This window comes from Eleutherodactylus coqui, chromosome 1 (genome assembly GCF_035609145.1).
Source record: "Eleutherodactylus coqui strain aEleCoq1 chromosome 1, aEleCoq1.hap1, whole genome shotgun sequence".
Lineage (NCBI taxonomy): Eukaryota > Metazoa > Chordata > Amphibia > Anura > Eleutherodactylidae > Eleutherodactylus > Eleutherodactylus coqui.
In genome coordinates this window covers 535,944,296-535,972,176 of record NC_089837.1, presented here as the reverse complement: position 1 = coordinate 535,972,176, position 27,881 = coordinate 535,944,296, and the positions used below count along the sequence as shown (strand labels likewise).

The window sequence follows — 27,881 nt, the reverse complement described above, 5'->3', positions numbered from 1 at the left end:
TCATCACTCCATTACAATGACACATTCTGAGGAGCAGGCAGACTCCCAGGAACTGTTCTCGGGCCCCTGCCCAGAATGGGCAGCAATGGTTCCGAATCCTCTCCCACTGGAGGAGTTTGTCGTGACCGATGCCCAACCTTTTGAAAGTTCCCGGGGTCCGGGGGATGAGGCTGGGGACTTCCGGCAACTGTCTCAAGAGCTTTCAGTGGGTGAGGAGGACGATGACGATGAGACACAGTTGTCTATCAGTGAGGTAGTAGTAAGGGCAGTAAGTCCGAGGGAGGAGCGCACAGAGGATTCTGAGGAAGAGCAGCAGGACAATGAGGTGACTGACCCCATCTGGTTTGCTACGCCTACTGAGGACAGGTCTTCAGAGGGGGAGGCAAGGGCAGCAGCAGGGCAGGTTGGAAGAGGCAGTGCGGTGGTCAGGGGTAGAGGCAGGGCCAGACCGAATAATCCACCAACTGTTTCCCAAAGTGCCCCCTCGCGCCATGCCACCCTGCAGAGGCCGAGGTGCTCAAAGGTCTGGCAGTTTTTCACTGAGAGTGCAGACGACCGACGAACAGTGGTGTGCAACCTTTGTCGCGCCAAGATCAGCCGGGGAGCCACCACCACCAGCCTCACCACCACCAGCATGCGCAGACATATGATGGCCAAGCACCCCACAAGGTGGGACGAAGGCCGTTCACCGCCTCCGGTTTGCACCGCTGCCTCTCCCCCTGTGCCCCAACCTGCCACTGAGATCCAACCCCCCTCTCAGGACACAGGCAGTACCGTCTCATGGCCTGCACCCACACCCTCACCTCCGCTGTCCTCGGCCCCATCCACCAATGTCTCTCAGTGCACCGTCCAGCCGTCGCTAGCGCAAGTGTTTGAGCGCAAGCGCAAGTACGCCGCCACGCACCCGCACGCTCAAGCATTAAACGTGCACATAGCCAAATTTATCAGCCTGGAGATGCTGCCGTATAGGGTTGTGGAAACGGAGGCTTTCAAAAGTATGATGGCGGCGGCGGCACCGCGCTACTCGGTTCCCAGTCGCCACTACTTTTCCCGATGTGCCGCCCCAGCCCTGCACTACCACGTCTCCCGCAACATTGTACGCGCCCTCACCAACGCGGTTACTGCCAAGGTCCACTTAACAACGGACACATGGACAAGTACAGGCGGGCAGGGCCACTACATCTCCCTGACGGCACATTGGGTGAATTTAGTGGAGGCTGGGACTGAGTCAGAGCCTGGGACCGCTCACGTCCTACCCACCCCCAGAATTGCGGGCCCCAGCTCGGTGGTGGTATCTGCGGCGGTGTATGCTTCCTCCACTAAACCACCCTCCTCCTCCTCCTCCTCCTCTGTCTCGCAATCAAGATGTGTCAGCAGCAGCACGTCGGCAGCAGTCGGTGTCGCGCAGCGTGGCAGTACAGCGGTGGGCAAGCGTCAGCAGGCCGTGCTGAAACTACTCAGCTTAGGAGAGAAGAGGCACACGGCCCACGAACTGCTGCAGGGTCTGACAGAGCAGACCGACCGCTGGCTTGCATCGCTGAGCCTCCAACCGGGCATGGTCGTGTGTGACAACGGGCGTAACCTGGTGGCGGCTCTGCAGCTCGGCAGCCTCACGCACGTGCCATGCCTGGCCCACGTCTTTAATTTGGTGGTTCAGCGCTTTCTGAAAAGCTACCCACGCTTGTCAGACCTGCTCGGAAAGGTGCGCCGCCTCTGCGCACATTTCCGCAAGTCCCACACGGACACTGCCACCCTGCGCACCCTGCAACATCGGTTTTATCTGCCAGTGCACCGACTGCTGTGCGACGTGCCCACACAGTGGAACTCTACGCTCCACATGTTGGCCAGGCTCTATGAGCAGCGTAGAGCTATAGTGGAATACCAACTCCAACATGGGCAGCGCAGTGGGAGTCAGCCTCCTCAATTCTTTACAGAAGAGTGGGCCTGGTTGGCAGACATCTGCCAGGTCCTTGGAAAGTTTGAGGAATCTACCCAGATGGTGAGCGGCGATGCTGCAATCATTAGCATCACCATTCCTCTGCTATGCCTCTTGAGAAGTTCCCTGCAAAGCATAAAGGCAGCCGCTTTGCGCTCGGAAACAGAGCCGGGGGAAGACAGTATGTCGCTGGATAGTCAGAGCACCCTCCTGTCTATATCTCAGCGCGCTGAGGAGGAGGAGCATGAGGAGGAGGGGGAAGAGACAGCTTGGCCCACTGCTGAGGGTACCCATGCTGCTTGCCTGTCATCCTTTCAGCGTGTATGGCCTGAGGAGGAGGAGGAGGAGGATCCTGAAAGTGATCTTCCTAGTGAGGACAGCCATGTGTTGCGTACAGGTACTCTGGCACACATGGCGGACTTCATGTTAGGATGCCTTTCTTGTGACCCTCGTCTTACACGCATTCTGGCCACTACGGATTACTGGGTGTACACATTGCTCGACCCACGGTATAAGGAGAACTTTTCCACTCTGATACCCGAAGAGGAAAGGGGTTCGAGAGTGATGCTATACCACAGGACCCTGGCTGACAAGTTGATGGTAAAATTCCCATCCGACAGCGCTAGTGGCAGAAGGCGCAGTTCCGAGGGCCAGGTAGCAGGGGAGGCGTGGAGATCAGGCAGCATGTACAGCACAGGCAGGGGAACACTCTCTAAGGCCTTTGGCAGCTTTCTGGCTCCCCAGCAAGACGGTGTCACCGCTCCCCAGTGAAGGCTGAGTCGGCGGGAGCACTGTAAAAGGATGGTGAGGGAGTACGTAGCCGATCGCACGACCGTCCTCGGTGACGCCTCTGCCCCCTACAACTACTGGGTGTCGAAGCTGGACACGTGGCCTGAACTCGCGCTGTATGCCCTGGAGGTGCTTGCTTGTCCTGCGGCTAGCGTCTTATCAGAGAGGGTGTTTAGTGCGGCTGGGGGAATCATCACAGATAAGCGTACCCGCCTGTCAACCGACAGTGCCGACAGGCTAACACTCATCAAGATGAACAAAGCCTGGATTTCCCCAGACTTCTCTTCTCCACCAGCGGACAGCAGCGATACCTAAACAATACGTAGGCTGCACCCGCGGATGGAAGCATCGTTCTCTATCACCATCAAAAACGGGGACCTTTCTGCTTCATCAATCTGTGTCTAATATTCCTCCTCCTCCTCCTGCTCCTCCTCCTGAAACCTCACGTAATCACGCCGAACGGGCAATTTTTCTTAGGCCCACAAGGCTCAGTCATATAATTTTTGTAAACAATTTTTATACGTTTCAATGCTCATTAAAGCGTTGAAACTTGCACCTCAACCAATTTTTATTTTAACTGGGCTGCCTCCAGGCCTAGTTACCACTTAAGCCACATTAACCAAAGCGATTAATGGGATTCACCTGCCCTCTTGGTTGGGCATGGGCAATTTTTCTGACGTACATTAGTACTGATGGTACACCAATTTTTGGGGGCCCTCGCCTACAGTGTAATCCTAGTGATTTTTTGCCCACCTGCATTACAGCTGACGTTACATCAGCTGTGCTGGGCACTGCAATGGGATATATTTATGTACCGCCGGTGGGTTCCAGGGAGCCACCCATGCTGTAGGTGCACACGGAGTTGTAACTGCATGTGTCCACTTCTAAATAACCCCAGTCTGACTGGGCCATGCAGTGTGGGCCGAAGCCCACCTGTATTAAACATGACATTACCTCAGCTGTGATGGGCAATGCAATGGGATACATTAATGTACCGCCGGTGGCTTCCTGGCACCCACCCATGCTGTCGGTCCACACGGACTTCACAATAGGGAGTTGTACCTGCCTGTGTCTATGAATTAAAAAACCCGGTCAGGTTGGGGCATGCAGTGTGTGCCTGCGGTTCCTCCTCATGGCAGATGCACTTATAAATAGACATGAGGGTGGCGTGGCATGAGGGCAGCTGAAGGCTGGGCAGGGACAGTTTGGTGTGCGCTGTGGGCACTGGGTCGTGGGGGGGGGTTGGTCAGCATGTAACCCAGGAGAAGTGGCAGCGGAGTGTCATGCAGGCAGTGATTGTGCTTTGTTGGAGGTAGTGTGGTGCTTAGCTAAGGTATGCCATGCTAATGAGGGCTTTTCAGAAGTAAAAGTTTTTGGGGGGGGCACTCTTGCCGCTATTGTGGCTTAATAGTGGGACCTGTGAACTTGAGATGCAGCCCAACATGTAGCCCCTCGCCTGCCCTATCCGTTTCTGTGTCGTTCCCATCACTTTCTTGAATTGCCCAGATTTTCACACATGAAAACCTTAGCGAGCATCGGCGATATACAAAAATGCTCGGGTCGCCCATTGACTTCAATGGGGTTCGTTACTCGAAACGAACCCTCGAGCATCGCGAAAAGTTCGTCCCGAGTAACGAGCACCCGAGCATTTTGGTGCTCGCTCATCTCTAGTGCGGAATGTAATTTTCTCACTTCCCGGTGTCATAGAAACATGAAATTTGGCCCGAGCATTGATTATGTCATAAATAGGAAAAGCTAATGGGTCCCAACGCGATTATTCAATTCTATGTGCAAAAGAATTGGCGTCAAAATTTTACGTGCGGAATGTAATTCTCTCACTTCCCAATGTCATAGAAACATGAAATTTGGCACGAGCCATGATTGTCATAAATAGTTAAAGCTAATGGGTCCCAACTCGATTATTCAATTCTATGCGCAAAAGAATTAGCGTCCAAATTTTATGTACGTAATCTAATTCTCTCACTTCCTGATGTCATTTTATATAAAGGAAACGTCGCATGGTTACCTCCCGTGGTGTTTCCTGGGTAACGCAGAGAACTATGCAAAATGGTGAACATGTTTCTCCTCAGTATCTCTAAAGTAACCACGACTTCATAAGATTTCCGTGTGAACACCAGATAAACACCAGTACCAAATTAACTCGGGCGAAGCCGGGTATATCAGCTAGTATATATATAAAGCTGAAAGCCCTCACTGACTCACTGACTGACTGACTCACTGACTGACACACTGACTGACTCACTGACTGACTGACTCACTGACTGACACACTGACTGACTCGCCAAAAGTTCTCCAACTTCCAAATGTCATAGAAACATGAAATTTGGCGCAAGCATAGATTATCTCCAAAATAGGAAAAGAAATTGGGTCCTAACTCGATTATTCAATTCTAGCGCAAAAGAATTGGCGTCGAAATTTTACGTACATAATCTAAATCACTCACTTCCCAATGTCATAGAAACGGGAAATTTTGCACAAGCATTGATTATGTCATAAATAGGAAAAGTTAATGGGTCCCAACTCGATTATTCAATTCTATGCGCAAAAGAATTAGCGTCCAAATTTTACGTACATAATCTAAATCTCTCACTTCCCAATGTGATAGAAACGGGAAATTTGGCACGGGCATTGATTATGCCATAAATAGGAAAAGCTAATGGGTCCCAACTCCATTATTCAATTCTCGCGCAAAAGAATTGGCGTCCAAATTTTACGTGCGGAATGTAATTTTTTCACTTTCCGGTGTCATAGAAACAGGAAATTTGGCACGAGCATTGATTATGTCATACATAGGAAAAGCTAATGGGTCCCAACTCCATTATTCAATTCTATGCGCAAAAGAATTAGCGTCCAAATTTTACGTACGGAATGTATTTTTCTCACTTTCCGGTGTCATAGAAACGGGAAATTTGGCACGAGCATTGATTATGTCATAAATAGGAAAAGCTAATGGATCCTAACTCCATTATTCAATTCTATGCGCAAAAGAATTGGCGTCGAAATTTTATGTATGTAATCTAATTCTCTCACTTCCTGATGTCATTTTATATGAAGGAAACGTCGCATGGTTACCTCCACGTGGTGTTTCCTGGGTAACGCAGAGAACTATGCAAAATGGTGAACATATGTTTTTGCTCAGTATCTCTAAAGTAACCACGACTTCATAAGATTTTCCGTGTGAACACCAGATAAACACCAGTACCAAATTAACTCGGGCGAAGCCGGGTATATCACCTAATTATATATATATATATATACACACACACACGTGACACAGCACAGACATGATTATACATACATGACATACCACATACATGCTTATATACATACATGATTACTTACATACTTGACACACCACATACATGCTTATATACATACATGACACACCACATACATGATTATTTACATACACGACACGCCACAGACGTGCTCATATACATATATACATACATGACACACCACATACATGATTATATACATACATTACACACCACAGATATGCTTATATACATATATACATACATGACACTCCACATACATGATTACATACCTACATGACACGCCACATACATGATTATATACATACATGACATGCTGCAGGCATGATTATATACATACATGATTATATACAAGCCACAGGCATGATTATATAAATACATGATTATATACAAGCCACAGGCATGATTATATACATACATGATTATATACAAGCCACAGGCATGATTATATACATACTTGATTACATACATACATGATTATATACAAGCCACAGACATGCTTATATACATACATGACACACCAGACATGATTATATACATACATGACACGCCACAGACATGCTTATATACATATATACATACACGACACGCCACAGGCATGATTATATACATACATGATTACATACATACATACATACATGATTATTTTCAAGCCACACACATGCTTATATACATGCATGACATGCCACAGACATGATTATATACATATATGATTATATACATGCATGACACGCCACAGGCATGATTATATACTGAATCGATCATATTTTCCTCCAGCAGGTTGCAGGATATTCTGTAGCTTCCTAATTGTATAGTGTGCACACATAATAGAAGAAACCAATCGGACACAAGTCATCAGCCTTGAATCTCAACCAGCTCTCTCTGGGCTTACAATCCCCAGAGCCTCAGGTTTTATTGAAACACATAATACCTGCCCTTTATGGGCGCACAACAGATTACATCAGTAACGTATACATATTCTTATTCGCTAGGTCATATAGAATTCCCCGCCTCCCTGCCCACCTTCTCTCAAGTCCAGTGTAGTGTGGACTTGGTCCTCTTAGCAGGCGGTCGAGCTGAAGGAATTTCAGTGTATGTGGCAGTCTTTGTTTAGGAAGTTTCAGTGTTATTTAAGAAGTTTCTGTGTGGGGGCAGGGCTGGGGAAACATCCAAGATGAATACAAGCAATACATATAGTATTATAATTTAACTCTTAGGGCTCATGTCCACGGGCAAAATGTGATTTAAAATCCGCAGCGGATCTCCCGCGCGCGGATCCGCACCCCATAGGGATGCATTGACCACCCGCGGGTAGATAAATACCCGCGGATCGTCAATAAAAGGCATTTAAAAAAAAATGGAGCATGAAAAAATCTGGACCATGCTCCATTTTCATGCGGGTCTCCCGCGGGGACGGCTCCCGCGGGCTTCTATTGAAGCCTATGGAAGCCGTCCGGATCCGCGGGAGACCTAAAATAGGAATTAAAAGCATTTACTCACCCGCAGCGGACCGCGAAGCTCTGCTCTTCGTCACGGCCGCATCTCCCTTGCTTCGGCTCGGCGGATGTGCCCGGCGCATGCGCGCGGCACGTCGACGACGTGCCGGCGACGTGCCGCCGGCGTCAGGAATTCATCCGCCGGCCGAAAATGAAGATCCGGCCGTGAGGAACAGCTGACCTTCGCCGCCCACTACGGATAGGTAAATGCTTTTAAATTGCTATTTTCGGCGCTACATGTCTACATGTAGAATCTGCAGCGGATCTGATTTTCCCCGTGGACATGAGGCCTTAGAGGCTGCTGTGAAACTTTGTATCAGTCTAAAGTTATAAAACGCACATCTTTCAGCATGCCATTGTCCAGCAATTACCATAATGAGATTATGCAGCCATTAGCCTCTACAGAGTTAAATCACTACAGCTGCTTAATACTTCTAGTTTATTACAAATCAATAGACATTTTACGCTAACTAATCATCATGTCTACTACAATACATACATGATTACATACAAGCCACGTACATGCTTATATACATACATGATTACATACACACATGACACGCCACAGACATGCTTATATACATACATATATACATACACTAGCTGATATACCCAGCTTCGCCCGAGTTAATTTGGTACTGGTGTTTATCTGGTGTTCACATGGAAAATCTTATGAAGTCGCGGTTACTTTAGAGATACCGGAAAAACATATGTTCACCATTTTGCATAGTTCTCTGCGTTACCCAGGAAACACCACGTGGAGGTAACCATGCGACGTTTCCTTTATATAAAATGACATCAGGAAGTGAGAGAATTAGTGGCCAGTCAGTCAGTGAGTGAGTCAGTCAGTGAGGGCTTTCGTCTTTATACACATACATGATTACATACATGCATGACACACCACATACATGATTAAATACATACATGACACGCCACAGACATGGCACGATTTTGTTTTCCCCTACCACAGGATGAGTAGAGAAATAGATAAATACTAAATAGTCCCTGATAAGATGGGAGGGTTTATGGTCCCTAAATGAAGGTCCCTTTACATGGACCGATGCAAGCGATGGCTGCCACCCCTTGTCCGTGTGTGTCTGCGCTCCTGCACAGGAGCTAGCAGAGCTGGCTGGGTCACGGAGCGGCCAGCAGGGGGCGGCTGCAGATTCCTCTCCTCTCACCCCCCCCCCTCACTGAAACAACCCAGTGGCCACTCACCGCCCGCTGGTTACATCGAGCCATCAGCTTCATGCAGCATACGGCGCTGGGCGGTCAGCTGATGGCTCGGTGTAACTAGTGGGCGGTCAGCTGATGGCTCGGTGTAATTAGCGGGCGGTCAGCTGATGGCTCGGTGTAATTAGCGGGCGGTCAGCTGATGGCTCGGTGTCACTAGTGGGCGGTCAGCTGATGGCTCGGTGTAATTAGCGGGCGGTCAGCTGATGGCTCGGTGTCACTAGTGGGCGGTCAGCTGATGGCTCGGTGTCACTAGTGGGCGGTCAGCTGATGGCTCGGTGTAATTAGCGGGCGGTCAGCTGATGGCTCGGTGTCACTAGTGGGCGGTCAGCTGATGGCTCGGTGTAATTAGCGGGCGCTCAGCTGATGGCTCGGTGTCACCAGCGGGCGGTCAGCTGATGGCTCGGTGTCACTAGTGGGCGGTCAGCTGATGGCTCAGTGTAATTAGTGGGCGGTCAGCTGATGGCTCGGTGTAATTAGCGGGCGGTCAGCTGATGGCTCGGTGTCACTAGTGGGCGGTCAGCTGATGGCTCGGTGTAATTAGCGGGCGGTCAGCTGATGGCTCGGTGTCACCAGCGGGCGGTCAGCTGATGGCTCGGTGTAACTAGTGGGCGGTCAGCTGATGGCTCGGTGTCACTAGTGGGCGGTCAGCTGATGGCTCAGTGTAATTAGCGGGCGGTCAGCTGATGGCTCGGTGTAATTAGCGGGCGGTCAGCTGATGGCTCGGTGTCACTAGTGGGCGGTCAGCTGATGGCTCGGTGTAATTAGCGGGCGGTCAGCTGATGGCTCGGTGTCACCAGCGGGCGGTCAGCTGATGGCTCGGTGTAACTAGTGGGCGGTCAGCTGATGGCTCGGTGTAACTAGTGGGCAGTCAGCTGATGGCTCGGTGTCACTAGTGGGCGGTCAGCTGATGGCTCGGTGTCACCAGCGGGCGGTCAGCTGATGGCTCGGTGTAATTAGCGGGCGGTCAGCTGATGGCTCGGTGTAATTAGCGGGCGGTCAGCTGATGGCTCGGTGTCACTAGTGGGTGGTCAGCTGATGGCTCGGTGTCACTAGTGGGCGGTCAGCTGATGGCTCGGTGTCACTAGTGGGCGGTCAGCTGATGGCTCGGTGTAATTAGCGGGCGGTCAGCTGATGGCTCGGTGTCACTAGTGGGCGGTCAGCTGATGGCTCGGTGTCACTAGTGGGCGGTCAGCTGATGGCTCGGTGTAATTAGCGGGCGGTCAGCTGATGGCTCGGTGTCACTAGTGGGCGGTCAGCTGATGGCTCGGTGTAATTAGCGGGCGGTCAGCTGATGGCTCGGTGTCACCAGCGGGCGGTCAGCTGATGGCTCGGTGTCACCAGCGGGCGGTCAGCTGATGGCTCGGTGTCACTAGTGGGCGGTCAGCTGATGGCTCAGTGTAATTAGTGGGCGGTCAGCTGATGGCTCGGTGTAATTAGCGGGCGGTCAGCTGATGGCTCGGTGTCACTAGTGGGCGGTCAGCTGATGGCTCGGTGTAATTAGCGGGCGGTCAGCTGATGGCTCGGTGTCACCAGCGGGCGGTCAGCTGATGGCTCAGTGTAATTAGCGGGCGGTCAGCTGATGGCTCGGTGTAATTAGCGGGCGGTCAGCTGATGGCTCGGTGTCACTAGTGGGCGGTCAGCTGATGGCTCGGTGTAATTAGCGGGCGGTCAGCTGATGGCTCGGTGTCACCAGCGGGCGGTCAGCTGATGGCTCGGTGTAACTAGTGGGCGGTCAGCTGATGGCTCGGTGTAACTAGTGGGCGGTCAGCTGATGGCTCGGTGTCACTAGTGGGCGGTCAGCTGATGGCTCGGTGTCACCAGCGGGCGGTCAGCTGATGGCTCGGTGTCACTAGTGGGCGGTCAGCTGATGGCTCGGTGTCACTAGTGGGCGGTCAGCTGATGGCTCGGTGTCACTAGTGGGCCGTCAGCTGATGGCTCGGTGTCACTAGTGGGCCGTCAGCTGATGGCTCGGTGTAACTAGTGGGCCGTCAGCTGATGGCTCGGTGTAACTAGTGGGCGGTCAGCTGATGGCTCGGTGTCACTAGTGGGCGGTCAGCTGATGGCTCGGTGTCACCAGCGGGCGGTCAGCTGATGGCTCGGTGTAACTAGTGGGCGGTCAGCTGATGGCTCGGTGTCACTAGTGGGCGGTCAGCTGATGGCTCGGTGTCACTAGTGGGCCGTCAGCTGATGGCTCGGTGTCACTAGTGGGCCATCAGCTGATGGCTCGGTGTAACTAGTGGGCCGTCAGCTGATGGCTCGGTGTAACTAGTGGGCCGTCAGCTGATGGCTCGGTGTAATTAGCGGGCGGTCAGCTGATGGCTCGGTGTCACTAGTGGGCGGTCAGCTGATGGCTCAGTGTCACCAGCGGGCGGTCAGCTGATGGCTCGGTGTAATTAGCGGGCGGTCAGCTGATGGCTCAGTGTAATTAGCGGGCGGTCAGCTGATGGCTCGGTGTCACTAGTGGGCCGTCAGCTGATGGCTCGGTGTCACTAGTGGGCGGTCAGCTGATGGCTCGGTGTCACTAGTGGGCGGTCAGCTGATGGCTCGGTGTAATTAGCGGGCGGTCAGCTGATGGCTCGGTGTCACCAGCGGGCGGTCAGCTGATGGCTCGGTGTAACTAGTGGGCGGTCAGCTGATGGCTCGGTGTAACTAGTGGGCGGTCAGCTGATGGCTCGGTGTCACTAGTGGGCGGTCAGCTGATGGCTCGGTGTCACCAGCGGGCGGTCAGCTGATGGCTCGGTGTCACTAGTGGGCGGTCAGCTGATGGCTCGGTGTCACTAGTGGGCGGTCAGCTGATGGCTCGGTGTCACTAGTGGGCCGTCAGCTGATGGCTCGGTGTCACTAGTGGGCCGTCAGCTGATGGCTCGGTGTAACTAGTGGGCGGTCAGCTGATGGCTCGGTGTAACTAGTGGGCGGTCAGCTGATGGCTCGGTGTCACTAGTGGGCGGTCAGCTGATGGCTCGGTGTCACCAGCGGGCGGTCAGCTGATGGCTCGGTGTAACTAGTGGGCGGTCAGCTGATGGCTCGGTGTCACTAGTGGGCGGTCAGCTGATGGCTCGGTGTCACTAGTGGGCCGTCAGCTGATGGCTCGGTGTCACTAGTGGGCCATCAGCTGATGGCTCGGTGTAACTAGTGGGCCGTCAGCTGATGGCTCGGTGTAACTAGTGGGCCGTCAGCTGATGGCTCGGTGTAATTAGCGGGCGGTCAGCTGATGGCTCGGTGTCACTAGTGGGCGGTCAGCTGATGGCTCAGTGTCACCAGCGGGCGGTCAGCTGATGGCTCGGTGTAATTAGCGGGCGGTCAGCTGATGGCTCAGTGTAATTAGCGGGCGGTCAGCTGATGGCTCGGTGTCACTAGTGGGCCGTCAGCTGATGGCTCGGTGTCACTAGTGGGCGGTCAGCTGATGGCTCGGTGTCACTAGTGGGCGGTCAGCTGATGGCTCGGTGTAATTAGCGGGCGGTCAGCTGATGGCTCGGTGTCACTAGTGGGCGGTCAGCAGTCAGCACCCGCTGGGTTGTGTTACTAAATCCGACCCGCTCGTCTGCAGGCGGCCTAAGGGGGTTCCTCCATCATGGGGTGAACGCACACGGGCGGATATGAATTGCAGAATCCGCGGAAACCAACTGCGGTGAAGCTGTCCGACCTGCGGCCGTCCGTAACTGACTGGACGGGCCGTGGATTCTGCGGGACAGGCGACAGTTAAAAACAACGTGCGCTGCGCGGGTCTGACGGCGAGCCGAGCGTCCGGTCCGCAGGGCAGAGGAGACGATACAGGAAGAGCAGGCGGCACAGCGCCCGTTCATTGCTGCACAGGTGGCGGCTCCCTGCGCTGGCCTACATTCCCGCGGCCGCCCGGATTGGCGCCGTAACGCTTTTCTTCACGTGATTAAACATCTCCGATAAATCGCCCGCGGACCAAAGCAGCCCCATCAGTCGCTGCGTACGGCGGGCGCCGCGTGTAGGAAGTAGCGCAGATACGCCATGGGAACGAACGCCGCCAGATGTCCACGGAGCAGCCAGCGGTGGAGCCCGCGACTTCAGGCGTCACACGAGGCGGCTCCCCTCAAAGAAACGGATCAGTGGAACCACGTGCAGAAGACCTGAGGGGCGCGGATCGTGTCCACCGCCATAATGACGGCAGACGTAAAACGGACAGATAGAACACGAGGGACCCGGGGCGCAGCTCACAGCACACCTGCCATACACGACGCCCCACGGCCGCCGCGGCATATACCCCTATTCCACACCACCTCTACTGGAGCCAAACTAAACAACCAATCACCGTGAAGCAGCCAAACCAAATAACCAATCACCGGAAACTAGGCAAACCAAATAACCAATCACTGTAAATGAGTTAATCCAAACACCCAATCAGCCTGCGAATGGTGTGGAGGTGGGGTGGAATTTATTTATACGCCCGCCGGCGCCACAATGAGCATCAACTGACCTTCCCAACATGGCGGCAGAAACACGACAACCCGGAAATGCGTCACCAGCTGCCGGAAGTGCGGCGGAGACCATCAGGGCGGCGACCGCGTAGATAACGGGACCGGGAGAAGCGGAAGTGCAGAGGTGAGACGATAACTGCGTATATGTCACGATACATCGCTGTACAGACACCGACAGTCCGCTGCGATGAGCCTGCTACCTATATCTGCACACCCATGTATATATTACCACTGCTCAGTATGTATACACACCCCTATATATATATACCCACTGCTCTCTATGTATACACACCCCTATATATACCCACTGCTCTCTATGTATACACACCCCTATATATACCCACTGCTCTCTATGTATACACACCCCTATATACACCCACTGCTCAGTATGTATACACACCCCTATATATACCCACTGCTCAGTATGTATACACACCCCTATATATACCCACTGCTATCTATGTATACACCCCTATATACACCCACTGTTCAGTATGTATACACACCCCTATATACACCCACTGCTCAGTATGTATACACACCCCTATATATACCCACTGCTATCTATGTATACACCCCTATATACACCCACTGTTCAGTATGTATACACACCCCTATATACACCCACTGCTCTCTATGTATACACACCCCTATATATACCCACTGCTCTCTATGTATACACACCCCTATATACACCCACTGCTCAGTATGTATACACACCCCTATATATACCCACTGCTCAGTATGTATACACACCCCTATATATACCCACTGCTATCTATGTATACACCCCTATATATACCCACTGTTCAGTATGTATACACACCCCTATATATACCCACTGCTATCTATGTATACACCCCTATATACACCCACTGCTCAGTATGTATACACACCCCTATATATACCCACTGCTATCTATGTACACACCCCTATATATACCCACTGCTCTCTGTGTATACACACCCCTATATATACACCCACTGCTCTCTATGTATACACACCCCTATATATACCCACTGCTCTCTGTGTATACACACCCCTATATATACCCACTGCTCAGTATGTATACACACCCCTATATATACCCACTGCTCAGTATGTATACACACCCCTATATATACCCACTGCTCTCTATGTATACACACCCCTATATATACCCACTGCTCTCTATGTATACACACCCCTATATATACCCACTGCTCTCTATGTATACACACCCCTATATATATACCCACTGCTCTCTATGTATACACCCCTATATATACCCACTGCTCAGTATGTATACACACCCCTATATATACCCACTGCTCTCTATGTATACACACCCCTATATACACCCACTGCTCTCTATGTATACACACCCCTATATACACCCACTGCTCTCTATGTATACACCCCTATATATACCCACTGCTCAGTATGTATACACACCCCTATATATACCCACTGCTCTCTATGCATATACACACCCCTATATATACCCACTGCTCTCTATGTATACACACCCCTATATATACCCACTGCTCTCTATGTATACACACCCCTATATACACCCACTGCTCTCTATGTATACACACGCCTATATATACCCACTGCTCTCTATGTATACACACCCCTATATATACCCACTGCTCTCTATGTATACACACCCCTATATACACCCACTGCTCAGTATGTATACACACCCCTATATACACCCACTGCTCACTATGTATACACACCCCTATATATACCCACTGCTCTCTATGTATACACACCCCTATATATACCCACTGCTCAGTATGTATACACCCCTATATACACCCACTGCTCTCTATGTATACACACCCCTATATATACCCACTGCTCTCTATGTATACACACCCCTATATATACCCACTACTCTCTATGTATACACACCCCTATATATACACCCACTGCCCTCTATGTATACACACCCCTATATATACCCCCTGCTCTCTATGTATACACACCCCTATATATACCCACTGCTCTCTATGTATACACACCCCTATATATACCCACTGCTCAGTATGTATACACACCCCTATATATATCCACTGCTCTCTATGTATACACACCCCTATATATACCCACTGCTCTCTATGTATACACACCCCTATATATATACCCACTGCTCTCTATGTATACACCCCTATATATACCCACTGCTCAGTATGTATACACACCCCTATATATACCCACTGCTCTCTATGTATACACACCCCTATATATACCCACTGCTCTCTATGTATACACACCCCTATATACACCCACTGCTCTCTATGTATACACCCCTATATATACCCACTGCTCAGTATGTATACACACCCCTATATACACCCACTGCTCTCTATGTATACACCCCTATATATACCCACTGCTCAGTATGTATACACACTCCTATATACACCCACTGCTCTCTATGTATACACACCCCTATATATACCCACTGCTCTCTATGTATACACACCCCTATATACACCCACTGCTCTCTATGTATACACACCCCTATATACACCCACTGCTCTCTATGTATACACCCCTATATATACCCACTGCTCAGTATGTATACACACCCCTATATATACCCACTGCTCTCTATGCATATACACACCCCTATATATACCCACTGCTCTCTATGTATACACACCCCTATATATACCCACTGCTCTCTATGTATACACACCCCTATATACACCCACTGCTCTCTATGTATACACACGCCTATATATACCCACTGCTCTCTATGTATACACACCCCTATATATACCCACTGCTCTCTATGTATACACACCCCTATATACACCCACTGCTCAGTATGTATACACACCCCTATATACACCCACTGCTGACTATGTATACACACCCCTATATATACCCACTGCTCTCTATGTATACACACCCCTATATATACCCACTGCTCAGTATGTATACACCCCTATATACACCCACTGCTCTCTATGTATACACACCCCTATATATACCCACTGCTCTCTATGTATACACACCCCTATATATACCCACTACTCTCTATGTATACACACCCCTATATATACACCCACTGCCCTCTATGTATACACACCCCTATATATACCCCCTGCTCTCTATGTATACACACCCCTATATATACCCACTGCTCTCTATGTATACACACCCCTATATATACCCACTGCTCAGTATGTATACACACCCCTATATATATCCACTGCTCTCTATGTATACACACCCCTATATATACCCACTGCTCTCTATGTATACACACCCCTATATACACCCACTGCTCAGTATGTATACACACCCCTATATATACCCACTGCTCTCTATGTATACACACCCCTATATATACCCACTGCTCTCTATGTATACACACCCCTATATATACCCCCTGCTCTCTATGTATACACACCCCTATATATACCCACTGCTCTCTATGTATACACACCCCTATATATACCCACTGCTCTCTATGTATACACACCCCTATATATATACCCACTGCTCTCTATGTATACACACCCCTATATACACCCACTGCTCTCTATGTATACACACCCCTATATACACCCACTGCTCTCTATGTATACACACCCCTATATATATACCCACTGCTCTCTATGTATACACACCCCTATATATACCCACTGCTCTCTATGTATACACACCCCTATATACACCCACTGCTCTCTATGTATACACACCCCTATATATACCCACTGCTCAGTATGTATACACACCCCTATATATATCCACTGCTCTCTATGTATACACACCCCTATATATACCCACTGCTCTCTATGTATACACACCCCTATATACACCCACTGCTCAGTATGTATACACACCCCTATATATACCCACTGCTCTCTATGTATACACACCCCTATATATACCCACTGCTCTCTATGTATACACACCCCTATATATACCCCCTGCTCTCTATGTATACACACCCCTATATATACCCACTGCTCTCTATGTATACACACCCCTATATATACCCACTGCTCTCTATGTATACACACCCCTATATATATACCCACTGCTCTCTATGTATACACACCCCTATATACACCCACTGCTCTCTATGTATATACACCCCTATATATATACCCACTGCTCTCTATGTATACACACCCCTATATATACCCACTGCTCTCTATGTATACACACCCCTATATACACCCACTGCTCTCTATGTATACACACCCCTATATATACCCACTGCTCTCTGTATACACACCCCTATATATACCCACTGCTCTCTATGTATACACCCCTATATATACCCACTGCTCTCTATGTATACACACCCCTATATATACCCACTGCTCTCTATGTATACACACCCCTATATATACACCCACTGCTCTCTATGTATACACCCCTATATATACCCACTGCTCTCTGTATACACACCCCTATATATACCCACTGCTCTCTGTATACACACTCCTATATACACCCACTGCTCTCTATGTATACACACCCCTATATATACCCACTGCTCTCTATGTATACACACCCCTATATATACCCACTGCTCTCTATGTATACACACCCCTATATACACCCACTGCTCTCTATGTATACACACCCCTATATATACCCACTGCTCTCTATGTATACACACCCCTATATATACCCACTGCTCTCTATGTATACACACCCCTATATACACCCACTGCTCAGTATGTATACACACCCCTATATACACCCACTGCTCTCTATGTATACACACCCCTATATATACACCCACTGCTCTCTATGTATACACACCCCTATATATACACCCACTGCTCTCTATGTATACACACCCCTATATATACACCCACTGCTCTCTATGTATACACACCCCTATATATACACCCACTGCTCTCTATGTATACACACCCCTATATATACCCACTGCTCTCTATGTATACACACCCCTATATATACCCACTGCTCTCTATGTATACACACCCCTATATATACCCACTGCTCAGTATGTATACACCCCTATATACACCCACTGCTCTCTATGTATACACACCCCTATATATACCCACTGCTCTCTATGTATACACACCCCTATATATACCCACTACTCTCTATGTATACACACCCCTATATATACACCCACTGCCCTCTATGTATACACACCCCTATATATACCCCCTGCTCTCTATGTATACACACCCCTATATATACCCACTGCTCTCTATCTATACACACCCCTATATATACCCACTGCTCAGTATGTATACACACCCCTGTATATATCCACTGCTCTCTATGTATACACACCCCTATATATACCCACTGCTCTCTATGTATACACACCCCTATATACACCCACTGCTCAGTATGTATACACACCCCTATATATACCCACTGCTCTCTATGTATACACACCCCTATATATACCCACTGCTCTCTATGTATACACACCCCTATATATACCCCCTGCTCTCTATGTATACACACCCCTATATATACCCACTGCTCTCTATGTATACACACCCCTATATATACCCACTGCTCTCCATGTATACACACCCCTATATCTATACCCACTGCTCTCTATGTATACACACCCCTATATACACCCACTGCTCTCTATGTATACACACCCCTATATATATACCCACTGCTCTCTATGTATACACACCCCTATATATACCCACTGCTCTCTATGTATACACACCCCTATATATACCCACTGCTCTCTATGTATACACACCCCTATATACACCCACTGCTCTCTATGTATACACACCCCTATATATACACCCACTGCTCTCTATGTATACACACCCCTATATATACACCCACTGCTCTCTATGTATACACACCCCTATATATACCCACTGCTCTCTATGTATACACACCCCTATATATACCCACTGCTCTCTATGTATACACACCCCTATATATACCCACTGCTCAGTATGTATACACCCCTATATACACCCACTGCTCTCTATGTATACACACCCCTATATATACCCACTGCTCTCTATGTATACACACCCCTATATATACCCACTACTCTCTATGTATACACACCCCTATATATACACCCACTGCCCTCTATGTATACACACCCCTATATATACCCCCTGCTCTCTATGTATACACACCCCTATATATACCCACTGCTCTCTATCTATACACACCCCTATATATACCCACTGCTCAGTATGTATACACACCCCTGTATATATCCACTGCTCTCTATGTATACACACCCCTATATATACCCACTGCTCTCTATGTATACACACCCCTATATACACCCACTGCTCAGTATGTATACACACCCCTATATATACCCACTGCTCTCTATGTATACACACCCCTATATATACCCACTGCTCTCTATGTATACACACCCCTATATATACCCCCTGCTCTCTATGTATACACACCCCTATATATACCCACTGCTCTCTATGTATACACACCCCTATATATACCCACTGCTCTCCATGTATACACACCCCTATATCTATACCCACTGCTCTCTATGTATACACACCCCTATATACACCCACTGCTCTCTATGTATACACACCCCTATATATATACCCACTGCTCTCTATGTATACACACCCCTATATATACCCACTGCTCTCTATGTATACACACCCCTATATATACCCACTGCTCTCTATGTATACACACCCCTATATATACCCACTGCTCTCTGTATACACACCCCTATATATACCCACTGCTCTCTATGTATACACCCCTATATATACCCACTGCTCTCTATGTATACACACCCTATATATACCCACTGCTCTCTATGTATACACACCCCTATATATACACCCACTGCTCTCTATGTATACACCCCTATATATACCCACTGCTCTCTGTATACACACCCCTATATATACCCACTGCTCTCTGTATACACACTCCTATATACACCCACTGCTCTCTATGTATACACACCCCTATATATACCCACTGCTCTCTATGTATACACACCCCTATATATACCCCCTGCTCTCTATGTATACACACCCCTATATATACCCACTGCTCTTTATGTATACACACCCCTATATATACCCACTGCTCAGTATGTATACACACCCCTATATATACCCACTACTCTCTATGTATACACACCCCTATATATACCCCCACTGCTCTCTATGTATACACACCCCTATATATACCCCCACTGCTCTCTATGTATACACACCCCTATATATACACCCACTGCTCTCTATGTATACACACCCCTATATATACCCACTGCTCTCTATGTATACACACCCCTATATATACACCCACTGCTCTCTATGTATACACACCCCTATATACACCCACTGCTCTCTATGTATACACACCCCTATATATATACCCACTGCTCTCTATGTATACACACCCCTATATATACCCACTGCTCTCTATGTATACCCACCCCTATATATACCCACTGCTCAGTATGTATACACACCCCTATATATACCCACTGCTCTCTATGTATACACACCCCTATATACACCCACTGCTCAGTATGTATACACACCCCTATATATACCCACTGCTCAGTATGTATACACACCCCTATATATAAACCCACTGCTCTCTATGTATACACACCCCTATATACACCCACTGCTCTCTATGTATACACACCCCTATATATATACCCACTGCTCTCTATGTATACACACCCCTATATATACCCACTGCTCTCTATGTATACCCACCCCTATATATACCCACTGCTCAGTATGTATGCACACCCCTATATACACCCACTGCTCTCTATGTATACACACCCCTATATACACCCACTGCTCAGTATGTATACACACCCCTATATATACCCACTGCTCAGTATGTATACACACCCCTATATATACCCACTGCTCAGTATGTATACACACCCCTATATATACCCACTGCTCTCTATGTATACACACCCCTATTTATACCCCCTGCTCTTTATGTATACACACCCCTATATATACCCACTGCTCAGTATGTATACACACCCCTATATATACCCACTGCTCTCTATGTATACACACCCCTATATATACCCACTGCTCTCTACGTATACACACCCCTATATATACCCACTGCTCTCTATGTATACACACCCCTATATATACACCCACTGCCCTCTATGTATACACACCCCTATATATACCCACTGCTCTCTATGTATACACACCCCTATATATACCCACTGCTCAGTATGTATGCACACCCCTATATACACCCACTGCTCTCTATGTATACACACCCCTATATACACCCACTGCTCAGTATGTATACACACCCCTATATATACCCACTGCTCAGTATGTATACACACCCCTATATATACCCACTGCTCAGTATGTATACACACCCCTATATATACCCACTGCTCTCTATGTATACACACCCCTATTTATACCCCCTGCTCTTTATGTATACACACCCCTATATATACCCACTGCTCAGTATGTATACACACCCCTATATATACCCACTGCTCTCTATGTATACACACCCCTATATATACCCACTGCTCTCTACGTATACACACCCCTATATATACCCACTGCTCTCTATGTATACACACCCCTATATATACACCCACTGCCCTCTATGTATACACACCCCTATATATACCCACTGCTCTCTATGTATACACACCCCTATATATACCCACTGCTCAGTATGTATACACACCCCTATATATACACCCACTGCTCAGTATGTATACACACCCCTATATATACACCCACTGCTCTCTATGTATACACACCCCTATATATACCCACTGCTCTCTATGCATACACACCCCTATATATATACCCACTGCTCTCTATGTATACACACCCCTATATATATACCCACTGCTCTCTATGTATACACACCCCTATATATACCCACTGCTCTCTATGTATACACACCCCTATATATACCCACTGCTCTCTATGTATACACACCGCTATATATATACCCACTGCTCTCTATGTATACACACCCCTATATATACCCACTGCTCTCTATGTATACACACCCCTATATATACCCACTGCTCTCTATGTATACACACCCCTATATATGCACCCACTGCTCTCTATGTATACACACCCCTATATATACACCCACTGCTCTCTATGTATACACACCCCTATATATACCCACTGCTCAGTATGTATACACACCCCTATATACACCCACTGCTCTCTATGTATACACACCCCTATATATACCCACTGCTCTCTATGTATACACACCCCTATATATACACCCACTGCTCTCTATGTATACACACCCCTATATATACACCCACTGCTCTCTATGTATACACACCCCTATATATACCCACTGCTCAGTATGTATACACACCCCTATATACACCCACTGCTCTCTATGTATACACACTCCTATATACACCCACTGCTCTCTATGTATACACACCCCTATATATATACCCACTGCTCTCTATGTATACACACCCCTATATATACCCACTGCTCTCTATGTATACACACCCCTATATACACCCACTGCTCTCTATGTATACACACCCCTATATATACCCACTGCTCAGTATGTATACACACCCCTATATATACCCACTGCTCTCTATGTATACACACCCCTATATACACCCACTGCTCTCTATGTATACACACCCCTATATACACCCACTGCTCAGTATGTATACACACCCCTATATATACCCACTGCTCAGTATGTATACACACCCCTATATATACCCACTGCTCAGTATGTATACACACCCCTATATATACCCACTACTCTCTATGTATACACACCCCTATATATACACCCACTGCCCTCTATGTATACACACCCCTATATATACCCACTGCTCTCTATGTATACACACCCCTATATATACCCACTGCTCTCTATGTATACACACCCCTATATATACCCACTGCTCTCTATGTATACACACCCCTATATATACCCACTGCTCAGTATGTATACACACCCCTATATATACCCACTGCTCTCTATGTATACACACCCCTATATACACCCACTGCCCTCTATGTATACACACCCCTATATATACCCACTGCTCTCTATGTATACACACCCCTATATATACCCACTGCTCAGTATGTATACACACCCCTATATATACCCACTGCTCTCTATGTATACACACCCCTATATATACCCACTGCTCTCTATGTATGCACACCCCTATATATACCCACTGCTCTCTATGTATACACACCCCTATATATACCCACTGCTCAATATGTATACACACCCCTATATATACCCACTGCTCAGTATGTATACACACCCCTATATATACCCACTGCTCAGTATGTATACACACCCCTATATATACCCACTACTCTCTATGTATACACACCCCTATATATACACCCACTGCTCTCTATGTATACACACCCCTATATATACACCCACTGCTCTCTATGTATACACACCCCTATATATACCCACTGCTCTCTATGTATATACACCACTATATATACCCACTGCTCAGTATGTATACACACCCCTATATATACCCACTGCTCAGTATGTATACACACCCCTATATATATCCACTGCTCTCTATGTATACACACCCCTATATACACCCACTGCTCTCTATGTATACACACCCCTTTATACACCCACTGCTCTCTATGTATACACACCCCTATATACACCCACTGCTCTCTATGTATACACACCCCTTTATATACCCACTGCTCAGTATGTATACACACCCCTATATATACCCACTGCTCTCTATGTATACACACCCCTATATATACACCCACTGCTCTCTATGTATACACACCCCTATATATACCCACTGCTCTCTATGTATACACACCCCTATATATACCCACTGCTCAGTATGTATACACACCCCTATATATACCCACTGCTCAGTATGTATACACACCCCTATATATACCCACTGCTCAGTATGTATACACACCCCTATATATACCCACTACTCTCTATGTATACACACCCCTATATATACACCCACTGCTCTCTATGTATACACACCCCTATATATACACCCACTGCTCTCTATGTATACACACCCCTATATATACACCCACTGCTCTCTATGTATACACACCCCTATATATACCCACTGCTCTCTATGTATATACACCACTATATATACCCACTGCTCAGTATGTATACACACCCCTATATATACCCACTGCTCAGTATGTATACACACCCCTATATATATCCACTGCTCTCTATGTATACACACCCCTATATACACCCACTGCTCTCTATGTATACACACCCCTATATACACCCACTGCTCTCTATGTATACACACCCCTATATACACCCACTGCTCTCTATGTATACACACCCCTATATATACCCACTGCTCTCTATACATACCCCTATATGTACCCACTGCTCAGTATGTATACACACCCCTATATATACCCACTGCTCTCTATACACACCCCTTTATATACCCACTGCTCAGTATGTATACACACCCATATATATATACCCACTGCTCTCTATACACACCCCTATATACACCCACTGCTCAGTATGTATACACACCCATATATATATACCCACTGCTCTCTATACACACCCCTCTATATACCCACTGCTCTGTATATATACCCACTGCTCTCTATACACACCCCTATATATATCCACTGCTCAGTATGTATACACACCCCTATATATACCCACTGCTCAATACGTATACACACCCCTATATATACCCACTGCTCAGTATGTATACACACCCCTGTATATATCCACTGCTCTCTATGTATACACACCCCTATATATGCCCACTGCTCAGTATGTATACACCCCTTATATACCCACTGCTCTCTATGTATACACACCCCTATATATATACCCACTGCTCTCTTTGTATACACACCCCTATATATACCCACTGCTCTCTATGTATACACACCCCTATATATATATATACCCACTGCTCTCTATGTATACACACCCCTATATATACACCCACTGCTCTCTATGTATACACACCCCTATATATACCCACTGCTCAGTATGTATACACACCCCTATATACACCCACTGCTCTCTATGTATACACACTCCTATATACACCCACTGCTCTCTATGTATACACACCCCTATATATATACCCACTGCTCTCTATGTATACACACCCCTATATATACCCACTGCTCAGTATGTATACACACCCCTATATATACCCACTGCTCAGTATGTATACACACCCCTATATATACCCACTGCTCTCTATGTATACACACCCCTATATACACCCACTGCTCTCTATGTATACACACCCCTATATACACCCACTGCTCAGTATGTATACACACCCCTATATATACCCACTGCTCAGTATGTATACACACCCCTATATATACCCACTGCTCAGTATGTATACACACCCCTATATATACCCACTACTCTCTATGTATACACACCCCTATATATACACCCACTGCCCTCTATGTATACACACCCCTATATATACCCACTGCTCTCTATGTATACACACCCCTATATATACCCACTGCTCTCTATGTATACACACCCCTATATATACCCACTGCTCAGTATGTATACACACCCCTATATATACCCACTGCTCTCTATGTATACCCACCCCTATATACACCCACTGCCCTCTATGTATACACACCCCTATATATACCCACTGCTCTCTATGTATACACACCCCTATATATACCCACTGCTCAGTATGTATACACACCCCTATATATACCCACTGCTCAGTATGTATACACACCCCTATATATACCCACTGCTCAGTATGTATACACACCCCTATATATACCCACTGCTCAGTATGTATACACACCCCTATATATACCCACTGCTCTCTATGTATACACACCCCTATATATACCCACTGCTCTCTATGTATATACACCACTATATATACCCACTGCTCAGTATGTATACACACCCCTATATATACCCACTGCTCAGTATGTATACACACCCCTATATATATCCACTGCTCTCTATGTATACACACCCCTATATACACCCACTGCTCTCTATGTATACACACCCCTATATACACCCACTGCTCTCTATGTATACACACCCCTATATACACCCACTGCTCTCTATGTATACACACCCCTTTATATACCCACTGCTCAGTATGTATACACACCCCTATATATACCCACTGCTCTCTATGTATACACCCCCCTATATATACACCCACTGCTCTCTATGTATACACACCCCTATATATACCCACTGCTCTCTATGTATACACACCCCTATATATACCCACTGCTCAGTATGTATACACACCCCTATATATACCCACTGCTCAGTATGTATACACACCCCTATATATACCCACTACTCTCTATGTATACACACCCCTATATATACACCCACTGCTCTCTATGTATACACACCCCTATATATACACCCACTGCTCTCTATGTATACACACCCCTATATATACCCACTGCTCTCTATGTATATACACCACTATATATACCCACTGCTCAGTATGTATACACACCCCTATATATACCCACTGCTCAGTATGTATACACACCCCTATATATATCCACTGCTCTCTATGTATACACACCCCTATATACACCCACTGCTCTCTATGTATACACACCCCTATATACACCCACTGCTCTCTATGTATACACACCCCTATATATACCCACTGCTCAGTATGTATACACACCCCTATATATACCCACTGCTCTCTATGTATACACACCCCTATATATACCCACTGCTCTCTATGTATACACACCCCTATATACACCCACTGCTCTCTATGTATACACACCCCTTTATATACCCACTGCTCAGTATGTATACACACCCCTATATATACCCACTGCTCTCTATACATACCCCTATGTGTACCCACTGCTCAGTATGTATACACACCCCTATATATACCCACTGCTCTCTATACACACCCCTTTATATACCCACTGCTCAGTATGTATACACACCCATATATATATACCCACTGCTCTCTATACACACACCTATATACACCCACTGCTCAGTATGTATACACACCCTTATATATACCCACTGCTCTCTATACACACCCCTCTATATACCCACTGCTCTGTATATATACCCACTGCTCTCTATACACACCCCTATATATATCCACTGCTCAGTATGTATACACACCCCTATATATACCCACTGCTCAATACGTATACACACCCCTATATATACCCACTGCTCAGTATGTATACACACCCCTGTATATATCCACTGCTCTCTATGTATACACACCCCTATATATGCCCACTGCTCAGTATGTATACACCCCTATATATACCCACTGCTCTCTATGTATACACACCCCTATATATATAACCACTGCTCTCTTTGTATACACACCCCTATATATACCCACTGCTCTCTATGTATACACACCCCTATATATACCCACTGCTCAGTATGTATACACACCCCTATATATACCCACTGCTCTCTATGTATACACCCCTATATATACCCACTGCTCAGTATGTATACACACCCCTATATATATCCACTGCTCTCTATGTATACACACCCCTATATACACCCACTGCTCTCTATGTATACACACCCCTATATACACCCACTGCTCTCTATGTATACACACCCCTATATACACCCACTGCTC

At 47.3% G+C, this 27,881-nt stretch overlaps 1 protein-coding gene across 3 annotated transcripts in view; it reads left to right on the top strand.

The window, feature by feature from the left end:
- The first annotated feature begins 13,222 nt into the window (after positions 1-13,222).
- APBB1 (amyloid beta precursor protein binding family B member 1) overlaps positions 13,223-27,881 on the top strand; it is a 34,699-nt gene continuing 20,040 nt past the window's right edge. For all 3 annotated transcript variants that reach the window (XM_066588559.1, XM_066588558.1, XM_066588557.1), the window contains exon 1: positions 13,223-13,328. The gene's annotated coding sequence lies outside the window, so the exon portion shown is untranslated. The remainder of the gene's footprint in view (positions 13,329-27,881) is intronic.